This window comes from Apus apus, chromosome 6 (genome assembly GCF_020740795.1).
Source record: "Apus apus isolate bApuApu2 chromosome 6, bApuApu2.pri.cur, whole genome shotgun sequence".
Classification (NCBI taxonomy): Eukaryota; Metazoa; Chordata; class Aves; order Apodiformes; family Apodidae; genus Apus; species Apus apus.
The window spans coordinates 33,924,584-33,946,845 of record NC_067287.1 but is presented as its reverse complement, the minus strand read 5'-3'; the positions used below and the strand labels follow the sequence as shown (position 1 = coordinate 33,946,845).

Genomic DNA, 22,262 nt, shown 5'->3' with positions numbered 1-22,262 from the left:
GGCAAATTTGGGGTTTGCCATCATCCGTGCAGTATATTAAATGCTGGTCCACAGTAAAAATCTGTCTGCAAAGAGAATGCTTCAACTGATCCTAGGAAATAATAGAATGTAACATTCCCATTCTGATAGTCAGGGAGGGAAGGCTTCAGGGAATTGGCTCTAACAGGGTATCCTTGCAAATCACGTTTCTCTGAAATGGTGCTGTGCATCTCTAGACACAATCGGGAGTCTTGGCTTTCCTTTCTGACAAGACCTGTGATTAGCTCTTTTTTCCCATGTCTCTGGATTAACTAGAGGATACTTCTACCTGTGGGCTCTTCATGTACTGATTCATGTAGCAAACCCATCTTAATATAATAGGTGATGTTAATATTTGTTCTCTGCTGGCTTCGTTGTAGAGGATTGCTGCTGTTCCTATGTCAAGTCCCTTTGGTCAAGATTGTGTCTGTAAGATAACTTGCATAGCCTTGACAAATTTTAAGGGCTTGAAAAAGATGCATGAGTGCATCAAGGCCTTATTGGTTGCTAGGAATAATATCTAACCTTCTTGGAGGGACTATCACGTTCCACGTGGGGTACCAGCAGGATGGTGCAGCATCACAAAGCACAGAATTAAACTATGTGTTTTATACTGTCATTCATCTTAAAACTTCAGAGCTGAAGCATGTTGTATTTTAAAAGAAAATAATAACTTACACATTTATTCCAGCGGGAGTGTCTGAACGTTGTTAATGCTTTTGTAGTTGTTCTAAGTGGCAACTGAAGTTGAGGTTTTATTTTAATAGATACTGAATTTATACATAATAAGAGGCAGTAAATGGCCAGTGAAATGTACAGTAGAGTTCAGAGGAAATGTACAGAAAGTGAGAGAAAGGAAGAATTAAGATCTTGGTTCAGTGAACAGGGAACTGAAGCACAAAGAACCTGACCAATGGCAGGGAAATGATTTGTGCAGTCTACAGCAGGAATGAGAATGAGAACTGCTTCTTGTGAGACCTGATGGCTTGACGGGGAGGGGGGAGGGACAACAACAACAAAACAAGCAAGCAAAAAACACCACCAACAAACAAAACCCCAAACCAAAAAAACAAACCCCCAAACTGAATTTGCCCGTTGAGGTTTTTTTAACAGAATTATTGAAGTTCCTTCTAATTCATAGATGAAATAAGCTGTAGAGATAAGAATTTGCCCAATTAGGTAACTTTAAAAGCATCTTAGCTTGGCTCATGGATAAAAGTTGAAGGTGAGCTTTATTCTGAAGGAGTACTAGAAGCACATGGGGATTCATGACAGGCTTGGAGGAGAGGGAGGAGCCTTCAGCAAGGAGATGCGAACTGTGTCTCAGTTTCAAGCAGGTTGTCCTATGCGACTGGAAAGTGGGAACCCAAGTAAATGGTCAAGAGGTGTGGGTTTGGTTTTGGTGGGAGTGTCTTGATGCCATGTCTTCAAAGAAGAGGATGCAGCCAGTTGGAATACTTTCAGATCTCTGTAAAAGTATTGCTGTAGTGACTACTCAAAGCACCAAGGTAACTGTCTCATAGATGGATGTAGGTAGAAGTGTGTGGCACTTTGATTTTTATTCTGTTCATCATAAGCAGTCCAAATTGCTAAGGCTTTAAATATCAAATTTTGTTGAGATTATCTACTGCTTCACTTCTGCTATTGCAGTGGGCTCAGCACCACTACTAGGCTGATGAGGTGGGTGACACCTGTATGAACAAGTGCTGGCTGCACAGCAGTGGGAATGCTAAGGTTGGTGCCATTGAAACAGTGGGCCCAGAGACTCCTTGCAATGAGATGGACAGCAGTCATCAGGCTGGGGTGGGATGGCTTATCCAGGCTGTGACTGACCTCATGCATCTCTCTTGTGTAAGGAAGTACCTCCTAACTGTAGCAGCTTGGCTTTGCTTCTCTCTGCCACCCTGGCTGGGTGTTGGGACAGATCCTAACCCGAAGCCTAGCTTGCGTGTCGAGACAGTCCTCAAGCTGGGGCTTCACAGGGAAACTGCTCTGTAAACACCCCAAAACATACTAATAACAGAACAACCAAAGGGAATCTTGTTCCCTGTGCTGCATCTCTTAAAGTCAAGCTGCATGTTTGTGTAGTATTTGACATAAAGATGATCATCTCTACAGAGATCAGGCTATGAAGGTATAGATGAATTTTAAAATGACAGGTAACTGTGCTGTATCTGGGGAGAGGGAGAGGACTTGTTTTAACTGGAATCCTGCACATAGCTGAAAGAAGGATCATTACACCTGTTCAGGAGGAGGAGCAGAGCTTCCTCCTCGCCAGCTTGTGATTTAGAGGCCTGTGTGCATATAGTATAGTACTGTACAAGGCCTGGCATTTAGCTGGGAGAAGCAGAAAGCTGGAAATCCTGTTGCAGGGGTGCGAGGACAGGAAGGAACCTTCAGTGAGATCTCTAGTGCGTGGAATCTTCTGAAAATGTGAACATTTTGATTGATGCAGGTGACTTTTTATGTTTTAATTTCCAGGTAGTTGTTTAAGAGGGTGGGGGGGGAACCTGATGGCTAATAGCAGATAATGTTGGTATTAGTCTGACATAGTTTAGTAAGTGTGTTAGTCTGTCGATACCATGTCCAGTGGAAAGGAATGCACGTTCCCTGTGTGCTAAACCTGGCTATTGACGGGAGTCACTTCATCACGTGCTTTTGCCACACAAATGGAATAGAGGAGAACGTAATGGTAGACAGACCTCGTGCTGTTTGTGATTGGAGGGTGCCAGCACGGTCCTGGCGTGGTCATCCCCACATCAGAAAATGCTCATTCTTACATGCAGACATGGGGTGGGAAGCAGAGATTCCTTGATCTCTTCAATTCAAGTAGTGCATCAATTTTTAAACCATTTTTAAAAACAAGTTTCTTCCAAGTCTTGGTTTATTATTTCCCTGTGTTAATAGATTTTTCCTAGAATTATCACTCTTCCTCTCTCTCTTAATTCTTTGGGAGATGCTCCACTTGTCAACTCCTACATACACAGACAACAGACAGGGTTTTAGCACAACCACCTCATCTGTTCAGCATGATGGGCATAGTGAGCACTGGTAAAGATGTTTGGTTTTTTTTGTGTAGCAACCTGTATCTCAGTCAGACACTTTACCCTGAGTTTTCCAAATGCTTTGAATATCAAATCCAAAGAGATGACAAATACTACTACTGGAAAAATGGGCTTTGAGTTTCTCTTTTGTTACTGAAGACAATTGCAGTAACCAGAGAGCTGAGACCTGAACAGGAACAAGAGATGAGGCAAAAGTCAAGCGCCTGGCATTTTAGCCTTGCAGAATTAATGCACCTGAGTGGAAAAAAGCTGTGCTAAAATGCGTGGTGGTAGCAGCCAATGCCTCTCCTCAAAGACAAAAGCTCAAGAAACCCACTGTCACTCTAAACAATTCTTTCTCCAGTGATCTTTCTATGCTAACACTTCCTGCAGTCTAACTAGTCTCATGTGAAGCTGCCCCTTTCAAGTTGTCTTATGATATAAATGCAAGCTGGACAGGCAGAAAGTGTTTGTTGAAGTATGTGGGTACAATATGCAAAACATGGCTAGAAGCAATATTTGATACAGGCAAGGAGTGTCTTTTTACTACATATCGTATAGTGCAAATGAGGATGTATGTTTGGAACAAGCTGGATTGATCATTCTCTTTCGGGCAATATGCGCAAATAAGGGATGAAATCCTGGACAAGGATTCAAAATGCCCCACACCTCTGAATTTCTGGGGCTAAATAAATTCCTGAAATGGTCTGAGTTAATAGTTAATAAGGCGGGTTTTTTCCCTGCCAGTCTTGCCATCTGTGTGATGCATATATGAAATCAAGGAGAAGCTCAGATTTCTGGGATAACCCCTTCGCTGTTAGTACAGATGGAATGTTCCTGAGGGTCATGTAGGACATGCAAGACACTCCTTGGCTACAATGTTTTCAAAACTACCCTTGATCTCTGCACTTCCAGATAGTTTTTTTTAATATAAATATAATACAGCATCATAACTATTGGGATGCAGCTCTTGGCATTCATGGGAAAAAGGATCACCTCCCTTTTAGTTTTCCCTTTCCCACAAACAGAGGTGTCATGTGATAATTTTACGTGCATATTTTACTTTATCCCAAACAAAGCTGCTTAGCCTTTGTTTTCCTTCTAGTCTGTTCTCCAAATAAATAGTCTCCTTAGGGATATCCTTATGTGCAAGCTAAGGTAGACAATGCCTTTTTTAATTATGCTTTTTTTTAACCAGTTAAATACCTGAGGTAAAATGGAAAGATAACACCTGGTTTAAACAGACATGAAAAGAAAATGGACTTCCCTTCATTTCTAGGAGTTGTGCTTGATAGGTTGTTTTTCTCTCAAAAGTAGATTGTCTCATGTCACATTAGTAGCAAGAAGAAAATATAACAGTATGAATAGAGAGCTTTGAGAATAAAAGGGGCCCAAGTCACTTATATCAGTTCCTAAGTCAGTTGTAGAATAATCTGTCACTGATGTCTGCAAAGAAACCTACTTTACTACTTCGACACATTTTACCTTCTGTTCTTCTACTGTTCTTTCTCCTTCTCTTCCCCACCACCACTAAAGATATTTAGTTTTAGGGACTAGAGGTGGGGGAAGCTATAATGTTGTTCTCTACCCAATCTCCCATGTTAGGTTTGCTGTTTACTGCTTTTTTTTTTCCCCTCCAGTGGCATTGTGAAAGCTTTCTCTGGCACATGAATAATTTTCCTGTCGCTGTTGGCAGCCAAAATTGCGGACAAGCCACGATGGCTGCATCTTCATGGAGGGCTCTATGATGCCAAGGTGAGCTGGGTGGGGGCTTTCCCAAATGTGCCCAGGCCAACCCCTGTATAAGGCCAATGTGCTGATAATGAGAACAAATGAGCCTTGTTACATGTTTCCTGTTAGAAGAGCACAGTGTGGTGATACCTGGGCTACTGAGTAGACCCATTCTGTGTTTCAGAAAATCCAGCAGCGTGATGCTGACAACTTCTCTGACACTGAACTTTCCAAAGATCCTTTAAGATCACAAGCCACTGGTCATTATTTACCTGAAGTCCTGGCTAACTGGGGAGGTCCCAATGTACTGGAGGGTAGCAAATGGAACACCCATCTATAAGAAAGGCAGAAAGGAGCATCTGGGAAACTATAGACCTGTCAGTCTGAACTCGGTACCGGGGAAGGTCTTGGAGTAGATCATCTTGAGTGTTATAAGAAGACACAGAGGATAACTAGGAGATCAGGCCCAATCAGCATGGGTTTATGAGAGGCAGGTCCTGCCTAATGAACCTGATCTCCTTTTATAACCTGATGACCTGACTATTGGATGAGGGAAAGGCTATGAATAATGTCTATCTGGACCACAATCTGTTGGATCAAGTACTGGCTGGATGTTTGGACCCTAAGAGGGGTGGTCAATGGAGTCAAGTCCAGCTGGGGCCAGTCACAAGAGGTGTTCCTCAGAGCTCAGTGTTGGGACCGTTTCCATTTAACATCTTTATGGATGATCTCGATAAGGACAGAGTGTATGATCAGTAAGTTTGCAGATGACACCAAGCTGGGCGGGAGTCTTGATCTGCATGAGGACAGGGAGGCTCTACAGAGAGACTTGGATAGATCAGATCCTTGGGCTCATGTCAATGGTCTGGGCTTCAACAAGGCCAAGCGTCGGGTCCCGCACTAGGGCCACAACAACCCCGGGCAGCGCTCCAGGCTCGGGGAAGCGCGGCCGGAAAGCGTCCGGCAGGAAAGGACCTGGGGGTTCTCATTGACAAGCGGCTGAAGATGAGCCAGCAGTGTGCCCCGGTGGCCAAGAAAGCCAGTGGCACCCTGGCTTGTATCAGAAATAGCGTGACCAGCAGAAGCAGAGAGGCGATTGTCCCCCTGTGCTCAGCACTGGTGAGGCCACACCTGGAGTGTTGGGTCCAGTTTTGGGCACTTCAATTGAAGAGACAGCTCGAGGTGCTGGAGCGAGGACAGAGGAGGGCAAGGAAGCTGGTGAAGGGCCTAGAGAATCAATCTTGGGAAGAAGGCTTGAAGGAGCTGGGAATGTTTAGTTTGAGGAAGAGGGGCCCGAGGGGAGAGATCATCAGTCTCTACAACTACCTGAAAGGTCATTGTAGAGAGGCTGGTGCTGGTGTCTTCTCACAGGTCATTAGGAACAGAACAAGAGGGAAGGGCTTCAAGCTGCAACAGGGGAGGTTTAGTCTGGACATCAGGAAAAAGATGTTCACAGAAAGAGTGGTTAGACACTGGAACAGCTGCCCAGGGAGGTGGCAGAGTCGCCACCCCTGGATGTGTTGAAGGGTCGTTTGGATGCGGTGTTGGTTGATACGATTTAGGGGAGAACTTTGGAGAGCGGGGATGGTGGTTGGACTCGGTGATCCCAAGGGGCTTTTCTGACCTGAACAGTGTCACAGTTCTATGATCCATTTTGATTCAATGTGGAGCAGTTCACCAGTTTGGAGCCAGGGTGAAATGGTATAATGTGACCATGTTACAGAAGGGGTAGTGTGCTGAGTTTGTGGTAACTACCCAGAGGGAGAAGGAATGGCATCCATTTTTAATCGGAATCAGTGGCCTCTCCAGCTACCGCTGTGTTTATGCCATTCACAGAATAGCTTGTGAAAGAGGAGAGCTGCTGTGAAAGGAGCTGTTTCAACTGTGATTGATTCCAGTCAAAGCCATTGTTAAGTTATTCTAGATGCTTTCTAGGTGATGTATAAATTTGGTGCCTTTTTTATAAAAGCAAGTATGATCAAAACTTGCCTTTCAGGCTTTTAGATTCATTCATCTTTACTTTGTTCTGGCTCTGTTAGTGTGTGCTTCTCACTTGTGTCATCTCTTACTGGGTGAGCTAATGGTAAGCACCATTTGACCATTTCTGTCAAGAAACTTGGTGTATCCAGCCAAAGGCAGCTTACCAGATTATGAAAGGAAACCTCCATTACTCAAACTGACTAGTTGCTTGTAAACTAATGATGGAAACACCCCTTGACACATAACATACTCGAGGGAATAAATTAGTTGAGTCTTCTAGTGAAATCCAGGTTATAGGTACGTTTGATGGCTTTGAAGTTCTTCAATAAGCAGGGTCCTGAGGAGCTGAGCATCCTTCAGGTAACTCTCAGTCAGGATGGTTAAAGGAGTAATTAAAAGAAAATATGCAAATGCACACATACACGTGTGCCTGAAAAGGGATGGTGTAGAATTTCTTCTTAAAAGTGATCAGGATGTCATGGTTTAATTACTACTATTGCATAGATAAATTCAGGGTGATAGAATGAAACGGCAGTAAGAATTTCTCAGGAGCAGCGAGGAATGAGTTGTCGCACGTGATGTTTCGTTCCCCGGTAGCTGAAGGTAGTAATGGACAGGCTGCTGGCTCAGACATTAATCTGCTCAGCTACATCCATAAATGAAATGTCATGCCTAACAACGCCTCTTTTATTGGTATTTCGTCTTAGCTTTCCCTGATTAAAATGAAATGTCTGTGCATGCATATATAAAATGGGGATAAAATTATCTGCACAATCACACGGTCAGAGACGACAGATTCTCGTACCAAGTGCCCAATTGAAAAGAGGAGAGAGAAAAAAAAAACAAACACAACTGCAAAACAAATCAAAGCACCCATTCCCAACAAACATGACAGCCTGCCAGAATTTCATCTTGAGAGGTGCTTAAGACTATGACATAGATAACCAGAAGTTACTGTGCACTGGGATAGCAAATTAAAATCCAGAAGTCGGTGAGACCACAGGATATTGGATTTAAGACCATGAAGAGGTTGTCAGTGTTTGACATTTCATTGCTGGAAAAATAGCAGCCTACTCAATGTGTGTATATATTGGAATGCTCAAGCTACCTGATAGTCTAAGTCAAATCCATAGGGAAACAGCATCATTGTAAGCAGCTGAGTATGCTCAGTTGCAGTCATGGGGACCAGAAGCAAGTCTGAGTGTAGGTGCTGTGAAACAAATGGGAGAAACATTATTCTGATGAAATGTAACTGAGACATGCAGCTCATTGAAGTGAAAAGCTGGGCTTTGGGTGCAGCTCAGTATGGCTAGTCCTCTGGGATAAGGTGAAATTAGAAAATGGAAATGCAGGGGGGTGAGCTGGTTGGAGCTGGCAGGCTGCTCCTTCGCTCCGAGGTGGCTTAATGTCACCGTGTGCAGGGGCGAGTGTTGTCACAGGGGTTAAAAAACCAGACATGATGTACATTGAGTTTTCTAAGTACTCAGGATGTGTCCTAGGTATGTGCAGAAGATACCATTGCTGTGAAATCCCTCAATTCTGAATTCATGAGTTGTAGCTTGGTATTGAAGGCGGTGTCAATTTTACTTGACCCATTCTTCTTCCTAATCAAGCAGAGTGTTACGCAGTTCCTTATTCTTGGAATGGTTTTGATTGCCTAGATCAGAGGCTTTGGGGAGAAAAAGAAAGGCATTAAAGTGAGACAGAAAGGTAAAATTTTGGTGATCTTCACACCATTATTTAGGAGTGCTGTATAGATAACAGGAGACATGACTGAGATGTTTGTTTTGTCCTTTGCCTCAGCTAACCTCACCTTTGGCCTTGAAAAGGACAAGATTTCTCTTAGCACGTCTGACCACGCATCCAACCTGTTGTGTTGTCTGGCCATAGACACGTAGCCTCATCAGAACACTTACCTTCCCATGTTTCAGCCATAATTTGGAGGGAATCTGAGTAAATGATATGGCAAATGGTACAGCTGCTCTTAAACAGCAGAACTACTGAACGGTCATGACTGGGAGAGAGGTGCCTTGCATCTGCAGTCTCAGAAAGCTGACAGGATGATGCCTGATGAGGTTTAGTCATCATGGCTAATTACAGGCTGAGAAATTATAGCCACTTTGAAGTTAATGGCTGGTAAACACCTAGTGACAATTTATAGCAAGAAAAGAATCACACACAGTTGAAGAAGGAGGCAGGAAGGATGCTTTATAGTGCTGTGCTGACCCTCCAGCAGTGGGTGTCCAGCCTGATGGCCCCAGTTACTGCCGAGGCTTTTAAAATCTCTGGGTATTTCTAGCTTTTTAATACCCATGGTATTCTGGTTCCAAAGGTATCACAAACCCAAGAAGTGAGGACGCTTGTATTTTGGGGTTTTGGTAGAGATACAGTAGTACTTTACAGGCAAATCTAGTTGGTCATGAGCAAGAGATCTATTGTTCTTCTCCTCTGTCAGGTCTCCTCAGCTAAGTAGGAAAGGTGGTAAGAAAAAATGTCAGTGGTGTGATGCTTACACCAACAAAAATCTACCATGCCAAGTCACGTCTCTAGAGTGGAGTGTTGTGAGGGGTGAATATTTGCTTAGTCAGCAGAGTTGGAAATCCATCCTAGTGTTTTGTAAAAGTGGGAGTGCCTGGTCAGGTTTGAAAATGTTAATGGAGTAGCTGGCAAGACCTGTATTAGGAAGTGGAACAAGTTGCATTATGCACTGCTTGCCAACCCCCCAAGTAACTTGTCTAAGTTGTCTGGTAAGCCAGGCTTAGTGTTTTGGAATGCAGAGCTGCGATAAATAAGCTAAGGTGAAGGTGGGAAGCGAGAAAGGCAGGTAAATAACACAAAAAAGTCACTTCAAGTGGGCTTGACTTTTGGGATACCATACATGCTTCTGTGCTGTTTAGTATTTACCAGTGTGGGAATTATTCTTCCAGACCTGTTGCAGTATTCATCATCTCAGCTATGTAAGAGGGATGGCAAAATCTTAAAATCAACGTATGTCTGAATACTCTTTGATACGGAAATGCTCAGCCTTGCTTTGATGTGCACATTTTGGAAATAAGGTTTCAAGATCCAAGAGCAGGGAAGACCCACATTGACATGTTCAAAGCTCAAGCAAGAGCTTTAGACAAATTGACTTAGTTGAGTTTATCAGTATAATTAATCAAGATGTCAAAACTTGATGGCAGTTATGTGAAGAGTTTATCACTGACATAAAAGCAGAGCTGGGGAAGGGCTTTGAATTTTTCAGGGAAGGAGATGTCTAAATTTAGGGACAAATTCTAGGGAGATACTAGGCCCTAAGGTTGAGTATTTGAAAAAACAACAGGAAGAAAACCCAGAGCAGCCCCAAGAGGTGAAGGCCAAGTTCCTTGTTTGTTGGTGCCATCTCATCACACCCAGCTCCTGGAAACTACACTTGAAAGGGAAACTCAGAACAACAGAGGCTTTCTGTCTTTGTATTATTGTTTCTGTATTTGGGCAGAAAGTCTTGCCTTGTAAAGTGTAAATTAACACATACGGAGGCAGGGGTTGGAATTCCTCTTATTATCTCTAAATATATACTCACTTTGCTATGATGTTTAAGTTATACAGAACTGAAACGTATAGCAACTGATTTTGCTTGTTGATTTCCTGTTCAGGTGTGGTGGGTCCTGGTGATAGTTCTCCATGAATGGAAGACAATCTTGGGTATCCAACAACCATCCAGAAATCATCAGCAACATGGCAGATTTGGCTTCTGCACAAGGATTTCTACTGTACAGAATTGCTCATAGGCATACAGGTATTTTTAAACCCGTACTATGTCTTGGTAATTTGGAAAAGGAAAAATGTGAAGATGAAGCCAGGTAATGCATTGAAACTGGAGAAGATCAGAAACATGCTTTCTGTTAGGTCAGTATTGACATGTATCGAAGCCTTAGAGAGAGAAAACCCAATAGGTACATTGGAGAAGCAAATTGCAAGTAACTGCTGTTGAAATGTCATGTAAAACCCACCCATTTATCTCATGGAGGAGAAAAATGATGACTTCTAAATTGCAGACATTGTTCACTGAAGGTGTTAAGTCATGCTTCCCATAGCTACCAGTCAAAGATAGAAATCAAAGAAGAATGCTTGGCTGCTAGTTTTGACTTCCTGCCTTTGGACAATTTCTAGCCACTTGGTTCCTGTTCACCATTTCTGTCAAAGAGAAACAAGCTTCATCCTTCTTAGACATTGTGTCTTATTTGACTATCAGAAAAGGCTCTTGGTAGTTGAAATTACCAGGAGATGAGCAGTGTTTTGCTACACAAGGGAAGAAAAGACAGGAGGGGTTAACACAGAAGCTGCACCCAAACAGAAATAAGCAGGTACCTTTCTGCCCTCCTGCCAAAGTCCAACCCACCCCCCCCACCCCACAAACCTCTAGAAACCCATACAAACGTAACAGGTGAGGAAGAGTCTTATGGTAATAAATTTATTTACAAATTTTGCAAATGGTTTAGTCTGAGGTGAGAAAATTTTCTTGAAAAGGTTTATATGTTGTCTCAAGAGATCTGATGGCAACATCTTGGAGGAAAAAAAACCATGCAAAATCACACAGAGGAGAGGGATACGTGGGTGTTGGATTGCCAGGACCATATTATTGGGCAGGATGTGAGGGATGCTGGTTTTTTGCCAATGTTGTAGCACAATCTCTTTAGAACTTGCAGGAGGTTTCCCTAACGAAAACTGATGCTAGAGCCTCATTAAGATGCCACCAAAAGAAGATCCTTGTTTCTCCACTTGGCATTTTATATTCAAACTTCTAAAGAGAGCAGCTCAATTAAAACCATGGCAAAATGTTGGGTCCACCTTCTCTGACTACAGAGGCAGCTTGAACACTTGGCCAACACCAGTGGAGAGCAACAGGTTTTCTGAACAGCTGCTGAGGATCAGCTTCAAGTTCTTGTCAGTTTCTACTGGAAAAAGCAGTATTCTGACATGATTTAGCACTGTCAGTGTCTGTGCATGTGCTGTTCTTGGGCTGTGGGCAAATAAGAAATTGTATTATTTGGAAGTCTTCACCCCAGCAGTCTTAACTGAAGCCACTTGACTTGATGTCTGAAATAGTATTATGGTGTTGTGCTTCGAAAATGGAGTCAGAAGAAGATGTGGCTGTCAGGTCTTTTAGGTGTCTTGATGGATCGTCAGATGTTCAGAATGAGGAAATGGAGGTGAGAGTTGTATAAAAAGTTTTTGGTGATGTTGCAGATTCCATTCCATTCCATTCCATTCCATTCCATTCCATTCCATTCCATTCCATTCCATTCCATTCCATTCCATTCCATTCCATTCCATTCCATTCCATTCCATTCCATTCCATTCCATTCCATTCCATTCCATTCCATTCCATTCCATTCCATTCCATTCCATTCCATTCCATTCCATTCCATTCCATTCCATTCCATTCCATTCCATTCCATTCCATTCCATTCCATTCCATTCCATTCCATTCCATTCCATTCCATTCCATTCCATTCCATTCCATTCCATTCCATTCCATTCCATTCCATTCCATTCCATTCCATTCCATTCCATTCCATTCCATTCCATTCCATTCCATTCCATTCCATTCCATTCCATTCCATTCCATTCCATTCCATTCCATTCCATTCCATTCCATTCCATTCCATTCCATTCCATTCCATTCCATTCCATTCCATTCCATTCCATTCCATTCCATTCCATTCCATTCCATTCCATTCCATTCCATTCCATTCCATTCCATTCCATTCCATTCCATTCCATTCCATTCCATTCCATTCCATTCCATTCCATTCCATTCCATTCCATTCCATTCCATTCCATTCCATTCCATTCCATTCCATTCCATTCCATTCCATTCCATTCCATTCCATTCCATTCCATTCCATTCCATTCCATTCCATTCCATTCCATTCCATTCCATTCCATTCCATTCCATTCCATTCCATTCCATTCCATTCCATTCCATTCCATTCCATTCCATTCCATTCCATTCCATTCCATTCCATTCCATTCCATTCCATTCCATTCCATTCCATTCCATTCCATTCCATTCCATTCCATTCCATTCCATTCCATTCCATTCCATTCCATTCCATTCCATTCCATTCCATTCCATTCCATTCCATTCCATTCCATTCCATTCCATTCCATTCCATTCCATTCCATTCCATTCCATTCCATTCCATTCCATTCCATTCCATTCCATTCCATTCCATTCCATTCCATTCCATTCCATTCCATTCCATTCCATTCCATTCCATTCCATTCCATTCCATTCCATTCCATTCCATTCCATTCCATTCCATTCCATTCCATTCCATTCCATTCCATTCCATTCCATTCCATTCCATTCCATTCCATTCCATTCCATTCCATTCCATTCCATTCCATTCCATTCCATTCCATTCCATTCCATTCCATTCCATTCCATTCCATTCCATTCCATTTCCATTCCACTCCACTCCACTCCACTCCATTCCATTCCATTCCATTCCTGCACACCACCTGTCTTACACAATGTCTCCACTCTTCCTAACAAAATAATACCCCCCCTTTCACCCCTTCTCCCCCCTCCCCTTCTCCCCCCTCCCCTTCTCCCCCCTCCCCTTCTCCCCCCCCCCTTTCCCCCCACTCGCACCCCACTCACTCGCACCCCACTCACTCTCCCCTCACTCTCCCCCCACTCACACCCCACTCTCCCCCCACTCACTCTCCCCTCACTCTCACCCCACTCTCACCCCACTCACTCTCCCCTCACTCTCCCACTCTCACCCCACTCACTCGCACCCCACTCGCACCCCACTCGCTCTCACTCTCCCACTCTCACCCCACTCGCACCCCACTCGCTCTCCCACTCGCACCCCACTCACTCTCCCCTCACTCTCCCACTCACTCGCACCCCACTCACTCACACCCCACTCACTCGCACCCCACTCTCACCCCACTCACTCTCCCCTCACCCCACTCACTCTCACCCCACTCACTCTCCCCTCACTCTCCCACTCACACCCCCCTCACTCTCCCCTCACACCCCACTCACTCTCCCACTCAGCCCCACTTTCAGCCCCCCCTCACACCCACATTCTCACACTCTCACACCCTCACTCCCCACTCTCCCTCCCCCCTCTCACACCCACACCCTCACTCCCCACTCTCACACCCTCACTCCCCACTCTCACACAGCCCCACTCACTCACCCCCTCTCACTCAGCCCCACTCACTCCCACTTGCCCATACTGATGGCCCCACTCACGCCCCTACTCACACACTCGCCTCTCTCTCTCACACCCTCACTCTCATTCATGCCCTCCACTCACTCTCACACATGCCCCTACTCTCTCCCACACACACTCCCCACTCCCGCAGACCCCTGCTCTCTCACACACACTCTCCCTCACATTCACCCACACTCTCACATGCACTCCCACTCCCTCACACACTCAGACTCACTCCATCAGACACACTCTCCTCTCCCTCCCATTCACACTCTCTCCCTCACCTTCCCCCACACTCTCCCACACCCACTCTCACACCCACACTCCTACTTACTCCTGTGGACCCTCACACTCACTCACACACCACTCCCCCTAACCTTCACTCTGAACCTCATGTCCTGCCTCAATGGGAACTGACCTGACACAGTATTCCCAAGTTTGGCTCTGCAGTTCCCAGTTCCTAGAGCTCTGCTACAGGGACAGACCAGGTCCAGGACAGGCCAAGTGCTGCTGACTGCTTCTTGTCTGGCTTCCGTCAGGCACAGGACCTTGGCAGAGGATCAGACAGTATTTCCTAGGGAGACACAAAAGAGTTCAGTCATCTTTCTGCTAGGAAGGGTTCCCAGTGTCATTAACATCCGTCCAGAATAGCTCCCAGTGTCACCCTTATACAAGGATGGCTCTTAGAGATCCAGGTTCCTCAGGCCAGTCTGAATTACTGTCATAACAGAACTGCCCCCAGGCTTTTGCTTTCTTCACTCTCCTAGCCCTTCTTGCTTCCGTTCCTTGCCAACATCTCAGCACAGCAACTTGTCTTTCAGGCTTCACTATTGATCCCTTTGAGAATGGAAATTATCCCAGAGGTAGAAAGCACCGATACAGGGTCCACTCGTTTTAACCGAGTGTGCCATTTGACCATGGAAATTGTTTCTCCCTGTATTTAGAAGGGAAAGAAGTTCTGCAAACACCCTTCATAAAAAAAAAAAAAAAAAAAAAAAAAAAAAGATGCTGAAAGGATGCTGAAAGATAAAATTGACTCAAAGCCTGGAAGAAGAACACACAGCCAGCACACCAGCCCCGCAATGCCTGCTCACTCTCAGCCAGCAACACACCAACGCCTCTCTCCTTTCTGGCTGTTTCTACACCCAGTCTCCCTGGTGCTTTTTTCATCCCCTTATGCCTGCTTACCAAGTGAGAGGCATAGTCAGATAATGGAATAAAAAAACCCTACCACCTTTTACCAACAGCTGCCAAGTCATTCCAAAGTACAAATAACGGCAGGGCCCCTTCCAGCAGCTGACAAAGGAGGGCAGAAGAGACTCCTTAATTGTCCCCATGACCTGCTCCAGGTGCAGCACTGAGCAGTCTGCCTTTTGCCCCAAGTGGGGCCTCTGCCCTACAGCCCTCCCTGTTCTTCCCACCTGCTCACACCCCTCCCATCCAGGCACTCTGGTGCTGTGCCTACCCCTGCAGCCTTTATGCAGCGAGTAGAGTCAGGAGCTGCAAGCCAGGATCTCCTCTTTTCCTCTGGAGCACCTAAAGCTCTTTTCTACAGCCATCTGTCTTGTGGCCCTTGTCATATGATTTGAGGTAATTCCCCTGTCTTACCTGCCTCCCTTTTCACAGGACAATTCATCTATGTGATATGTGGGGCAAAAGCCTGTGGATGTTCCGCAAACTAACAGCACCAAACACCAAGGCCCTTTCAGGATGGGCCATGTCATTTCAGGGCCCAGTGTCTGAGAGGAACTAAGCAATTGCTGGGACTGCTTCTGCACTGGTTTTCTGCTACTTTTCTCCTAGACTTGATGAGCAAAAGGGTTTCCAATCTGTCCCCAGCATATTAAATATCAACAGGCAGCCATTCCAAACATTATGACATTAAACATCCTCTTCTATTCTGCATAATAAAACCTAATTGCTCCAACTGTGATGTTAAACACCACAGGCAGCTGGGATGAAGAATTGGAGCAGCCTGGAGATTATTCTTGGGTCCTGTCAGCAGCACGTCTGCCTGCAACAAGGAATACCTGTATCCATATGCTTCCTGTCAGCCTCTCTGACAGATGCAGCACTGAGCCTGCGCTTCCAGCAAACAGAAAGAGAGTAAATGATATCTCAAGCTCCTCTTTGTCCTGATTCACAGAGAGAAGGCATTAGGCAGACAAAGACAAACTAACTGCCTGCTGATGGGGAACATGCAGCCGCTGCAGCTGTGAGCTGATTTAGCAAAAAAAAGACTTTTATGTTATACTTCTGGATTAGAATCCCAACTAAACGTATTTGTAAACAACTGGGGCTCAGTTGTCACTTGGCCTCCGTGCAGATATGAGCAGTGGGTCTGGGCAGATTGGTGTTGGAAGCTCTCTAACCTCCCAGCAGCTGAACCAGCCACTGAGGCTGAGCGAAGGCATCTGCACCGTGTGCCTGCACAGGCCAGCAGCAAACTCCAGATTCCCTGCAGTAAGGGCAGGAGGCTGGCTCAGCAGGATGGCTCTGTCTTTCTAATCATCTCCCAGTGGTCTAGGACCTCACTGTTGCTGTGTCTAACAAGTAAAAACTTCGTCTCCCGAGTGACAATGCCAAAAAAATGGTACCATCATCACTGTTGCAAGGCCCAGCATCCTAAATGAGAAGCAAGGAAAACCAAAGGCTGTGCCAAAGAACAAACACCTCTCTTGTGCTCCTTCTTTGGCTGTTCCTTTCTGCTTACCACATTCCAGCAGAGAAATATTCCAGGCATCTACAGAAACATAGAAAAAAAGATTTTACACAAATAAATAGATGAGAAGAAATTAGTTTCATTAGGCACATCCCCAGACAACACCTAGAATTCATGTCCCTTGAGATCTTTAGATACTCAGAGGCAGATAAGCAGCTCCTAAGGGGAATTATGACCCATCAGCTGTTGTACAGACCTGTCTTACTGCAGCATCCATGTAGTCCTCTGCTGATACCTCACATATTGGGTAGACTTGAGTCTAGCTGACCAAGTCAGGTTAGAGGTTTCACCTTACCCCTTTGAGGCAGCTAAACTTAGGAGATACTAAACCCAACAGAGCATTAAGCTTTTAAACTCATGCATCCTGGTTGTAACTGAACCACTATCTGTTTGTCTTGCTCTATTCCAAAGCTGACTTTGGGTGATCTCCTAATGTGCAATTTCAGATATAAAACTTCACAGCTGTTAGGCAACTGCGGCAGCAACGGTTGTTCCAGAATAACACCATGGAAACAGGAGGTGCTACTGGTGATGTTATTTCAGGGCCTGTTTCCATAAAGCCCCTATAAAATCCTTAGGCACAGTAACCCATATTTGCAAGTGAAAGCATTTGCTGATGTGTGCACACAACTGTTTATTCTGAATACAGAACAGACATCTGCATGGGCAAAGGGATGTGTGTGCCCATGTCCTCCCAAACTTACAGAGAGACAGGCTTGATCCACATCCACAAAAGCTTTTGGGATTATTCCTGTTGATTTCAGGGATATTTGCCCACAGATGTTACTGCCACGCCACTGATATTACTCCATTGCTCCTAAATATCAAGAAGCAGCTTAACTTTTCTTTTCCTTACAGCACAGTCAGACCCATACTGAGTCACATCGGGCCCAAAGACTCTTAAGAAGGGATAATCTCAAGAAGTCAGCTTGATAGTTACTACAGAATTAAGCAGGAATCCCACTGTTACGTACCTTCTCCCGCAGTGGATATTTGCCAGCAAAAAAATCAGGGTTTTCCCCCCCCAAGTCCAGGAAATCTGTTTAATGAGAAAAAAACACCGACCATTTAAAATCCACTTGTATATGTTAAAGCTTTCCACTAAAAGAAAAAACCCTCTGTAAAGCTCAAACGCTTTTCACAGTGAACATTTTGTTGCTGCTGCTGATACAGGATCAAAATAAGTCTGAGTGAAACTAAAAAGCTCCAAAGCTTTTGATTTCTGCGAATGGATACACTCGGCAATGGGTTGTTTGTCAGTGGGTTGGTTTTTTTTTTCCCCCCAGCTTCCAGCTTGCCCTCAAACAGAAGAGTACCCACCAGCTCTCCAGTATTATTCAAATAACCAATGAACACTTGAGGCATCTCTGTAGGACACATCTGCTTCTACCCAGGGGTATTGGGGCCTTTGATCTCCTGGTCTGTGAGCACAGGGTCATCTTCTGCTTAAAATGCTCGTGGTCACCCTAGGGCAGCACAACTGCCTAAGCCAGGTTCAAATGAGAGGTCAGGTCTCAAACGGAACTGAAACGTGGCCAAGCAAGCAGCAGTGACCTCCAGCACTTGAGAAGGTGGCTGATCAGTGCAGGAATGGGCACTTGTTCTGCTCTGCTAAGTCCTCTCATCATTTCTACTGAAAACCTGCAGTTCTCATTCTTTTGGCTTAAGCTGCCACACTTTAATAAGACAAGTTGTTGCTCTCGCTTTGCTGACTGATAAGGTTTGAAACATGGTTAATTTGCATTCAGTTGTGTGTAATCTGGCAAGGGGCTAGAAGGAATAATTTATAAAGGAGATAAATTTGTACAGATTAGCCAAGTGCCTCCTGAGTGAGAATATAGCCATCTATAAATGTTTAGAAGAATTACACAGCAAGGAAAGATGAATATTGCTGAACAAACCCCACATATAGTAGGCCACTGAAGTATATCTAGGAATAAAAACAAGCCAAGAAAAAGACTAGGAACACAGAAGAAAGGCTTAGCAGAATCAGCAGGTAAGCAAAAAAAGAGGTCATCTCACTGTACCTATACTTCTGCCATCACTCTAGCTAAGTTTATCATCTCAGACATCTTGTGCATTAACTATAAGCCCATAGGTTTGGGATTATGTTACTGGCCTCACCGGGTCTCTTCCTAATTTTCAACCAAGCAGTTTGGGATGTACGTTGTATCTCTCTCTCTCTCCGTTTACCTCACCCACGTGGAACTAACAATAACACATCCTTCCTTCTCTTCCTTCATCCTACATAAAGTATTTATCTTTTGTCTTTGGGTTCACATGTATCTAGCTAGAGATTAAGACAAGTATCTACAAATATCTGTTCCTCCTTTACGTTAGAAAGCTGCATCCAAGCAGCATGCCAGCTCATATTTTACTAATAAACATGTTGCTACACTTGAAAAATATTTTAATACATATATACACACACACAGGTGTATATTCCTATCACTCCCTGAAGTCAAAGCTGGATGTGCATGTATATACACACAAACGTACACATGTATACAGATACATACACACACATCTCATGAAAAGATGTAGTGTTTCCACCACTTCCCTTGGAAAAAAAACAAGCAAGCTTAATATTGTTACCATTTTGGCAGAGATTTCAGTCAACAACTTAGAGGAGGGTAAAAAAAACCATAGTGCTCTTGTACTGAATAAGCCATCGTCATAAAGAAGAGTTAAACACTGTTTTGCTAGTCTTTCCTATGAAACTTGCACTGCTTTTGTGGTGAGTTTCTTCCCTTCTGTCCTTAGTGGGGAAAAGAGGGTCACCTGGCAACATGACTAAGCAAGTGGGCACTTACTTAGTGGACCAAGAGGAAGACGGGCTGCGTGAGGGAAAACTGGACACCAGCAAAGAGGTGCAGGTACCCGGGACCTGCCCCAAACACAGCTGTGCCAGGGCAGAGCTAAGCCGCAGCACCACTGGCACCAGCTTCACCCCCACACTGGGAGGTTTTACAGTCAGCTGTTGTCACAGATCACCAGTCAAACCAGTTCCCACTACTACCACCCCATGTTTACCAAAATGCACCTCTCTGATATCGGACATGCCCGAAAGATCTAGAGGCAACTGCAGAAAAGACTGTGCAGAAAGATTCTTCATAGCATCTAAATACTTGTACCAGTATTACTTTCAAATTTTTCCAAAGAAAAAGGTAAGTCTAATTACTCCCCAGTTTTCCACTTCCGGGTGGAAGTTTGAAACAATAGGAAAGGGATTAAAAAAATGAAAGAAATAATAAGCACAAGTGAACAACGGTTCTCTCTCCACTCATCAGACTTTTATAGAGATGTGTTAAAATTTTCCTCTGGGAGTAAGAACAATCTCTTCAGCCTTTCTGAAGAGTAGTATTTTACTGACTGACTCTGTTAACAATGGGGCTCTAGGTGGGGTAATTAATTTGTATTTAATGATGGGTTTGGGTCATATTTTAATTACAGGAGTAATGCAGACTTAGTGCAGTTTTCTTATTTCAATACAAAGTCTAAAATCCCTGGAGAAGGGAGATAAAGAGATCTGAATACTCCTAGAGAGAGCCTGACTTTGTATTAATTGATCTGCTAAAATTACAAAGTGGTTATTGCCTTTCTATATTTCAGAGTAGATCTTAAGATCTTAATCACCGCTGATTTCTTAGGCAGTCAAGACTACAGTCCTATGTGATTTATGCCTTATTTCTTTACCTCTAGAAGTTACCAGATGCCCTCTCAGAGACAACTGGCTTGTTTTCTTTATTTTGTGTAAATATACCTAAAAACATACCAGAAGATCAAGGATAATTTTAGAGTTTTGCCTATTATCTGTATAAAAAAGCATGACTATTTACAATAACCTCACTGGTCTCATAAAATCACAATAATATCCATCTGATCTAAGAAAATAGCCAATTATGTCTGTGTTATGTGGAACATGTCAACTCTACCTGACACATCTACTTAATATGAATGAGACCCAACCAAAATTCCAGCAGAGGCAGCCAGCAAAACTAGCAAACATTTCAAGTAAAATGGTGCTCCCGCTCTACTGCGGGCACAGCCTGAAAATAAATGTGTATATTCACTGCTGCTTCTGTTACTCCTTTTGTCAGTATGTATTCAATTCATCAATACATGACAGAAGTATTCCTGGCCTGAAATCACTTCTAGAAAGCATGATTTTATCCTGCACATTCACTCATACTGTCCAATCCTGGTTGTGGTTCATCTGCTTGTCTCACCTCACCCAGTTAATTCCCAGGTTATCATTTGACTTCATAATTTACTACCAGAAGTTTTAAAAAGTTACTTGGCCTTCCCAGTTTTAGTGAATCTAAATGGAAGGATGAGCAATTAATGCAGTATTTAAATTTCCTCCCTTCCCTTATTGATTTTTATTGATTTCTTCAGGACTTACTAGTTAATTTCTGCTTGTCTCAGAACTTCATTTCTAAATGGCAAAAATCAACACTGGAGCACTTTCTGAGCTGCTGCTGTGAGGTGAATCCTGCAAGCAAACAACATTATGATGTCAGTCTGATTTCAGGCAATGTCAGGTTCTACAGACTGCAACCAAGAACAGATTATTCCACAGATTAAAGACAAAGCCCCAAGGCAGACATGACAACAGCTGCAAATAAGCTAATGGATGATCTTCAGTCGCTGCAAAATGTTGTGTTTTCTCAGCTGAGAAATGGACTAAGAAGCTCTGAGATATATTTGAAGCAAGTATGTTTTCCAAGTCATAGAGAAAACATCCACGCTTTGCATCATTAACACTCCTGCAGTATAGCAGAATGCTTCCTATTTGGTATGCAGTCAATAAAAAAGGTAACGTTTATTGCATCCAAACTACTCTATGAAATTTCATCTCAATATTTCTAAGTGTTTCACAAAAGTGGCTCATGTTCCAGCCTCTAACGGGCAAGACAACGTTTCACACGCTTACAAGAGAAATCTTCTGGCTCTGCTGAGGATGATGACAAGCCTACCGAGAATGCTGAGACTTTCAGAGGAAGGTGGCATTACTGACCCCCAAAAGACAGAGTCACAGACAAGGAAATCACATTCTTCATTTCCTACTGCCCCAGTACCAACAGCTTAGTGGCTGTTTGACCTACCTGTGTGGTGGCAGCCGCAGCAAGAGGATGGCCATCACTTGGTCCCACCACAGCGCTCACTTCTGTAGCACTTCTCAACAGTTATGAAGACACGGTTGCTACCACATCTGTCAAGTCAAAACAACAAGCCATTTAAAGCTTTATTAACACCTCAAGTGCTGATAAACCTCCACCTCCCACCACCTCTCTACGAAAGAGATTAGACCAATCAGATTGGAAACTTTTCAATCTATTAGCTCCAAATTAAAACAAGGCAATTTTCCCATAACATGGTTATTCTCACTCTTCATGCTTTTACTTTACATTGCATAGTTCTTTTCCAATATAGCACCTGGTGGATTAACAACTTTGGAAAACTACAGCTAATCATAAAACCAGCTAATTCAGACCTAGTGCTTTTTTTGGCTAGAAATTAAATGTGATCCTTTGCAGCCGATCA

At 43.7% G+C, this 22,262-nt stretch overlaps 1 long non-coding RNA gene across 1 annotated transcript in view; it reads right to left on the bottom strand.

Moving 5' to 3' along the window:
* Positions 1-14,416: 14,416 nt before the first annotated feature.
* The window catches only part of LOC127386725 (uncharacterized), a 103,141-nt gene continuing 95,295 nt past the window's right edge, over positions 14,417-22,262 (bottom strand). Inside the window, exons 3-7 of the long non-coding RNA XR_007889957.1 lie at positions 21,824-21,930; positions 21,121-21,210; positions 17,690-17,754; positions 16,707-16,736; positions 14,417-14,567 (exon numbers count right to left, since the gene is read on the bottom strand). This is a non-coding gene — a long non-coding RNA (uncharacterized LOC127386725). The remainder of the gene's footprint in view (positions 14,568-16,706; positions 16,737-17,689; positions 17,755-21,120; positions 21,211-21,823; positions 21,931-22,262) is intronic.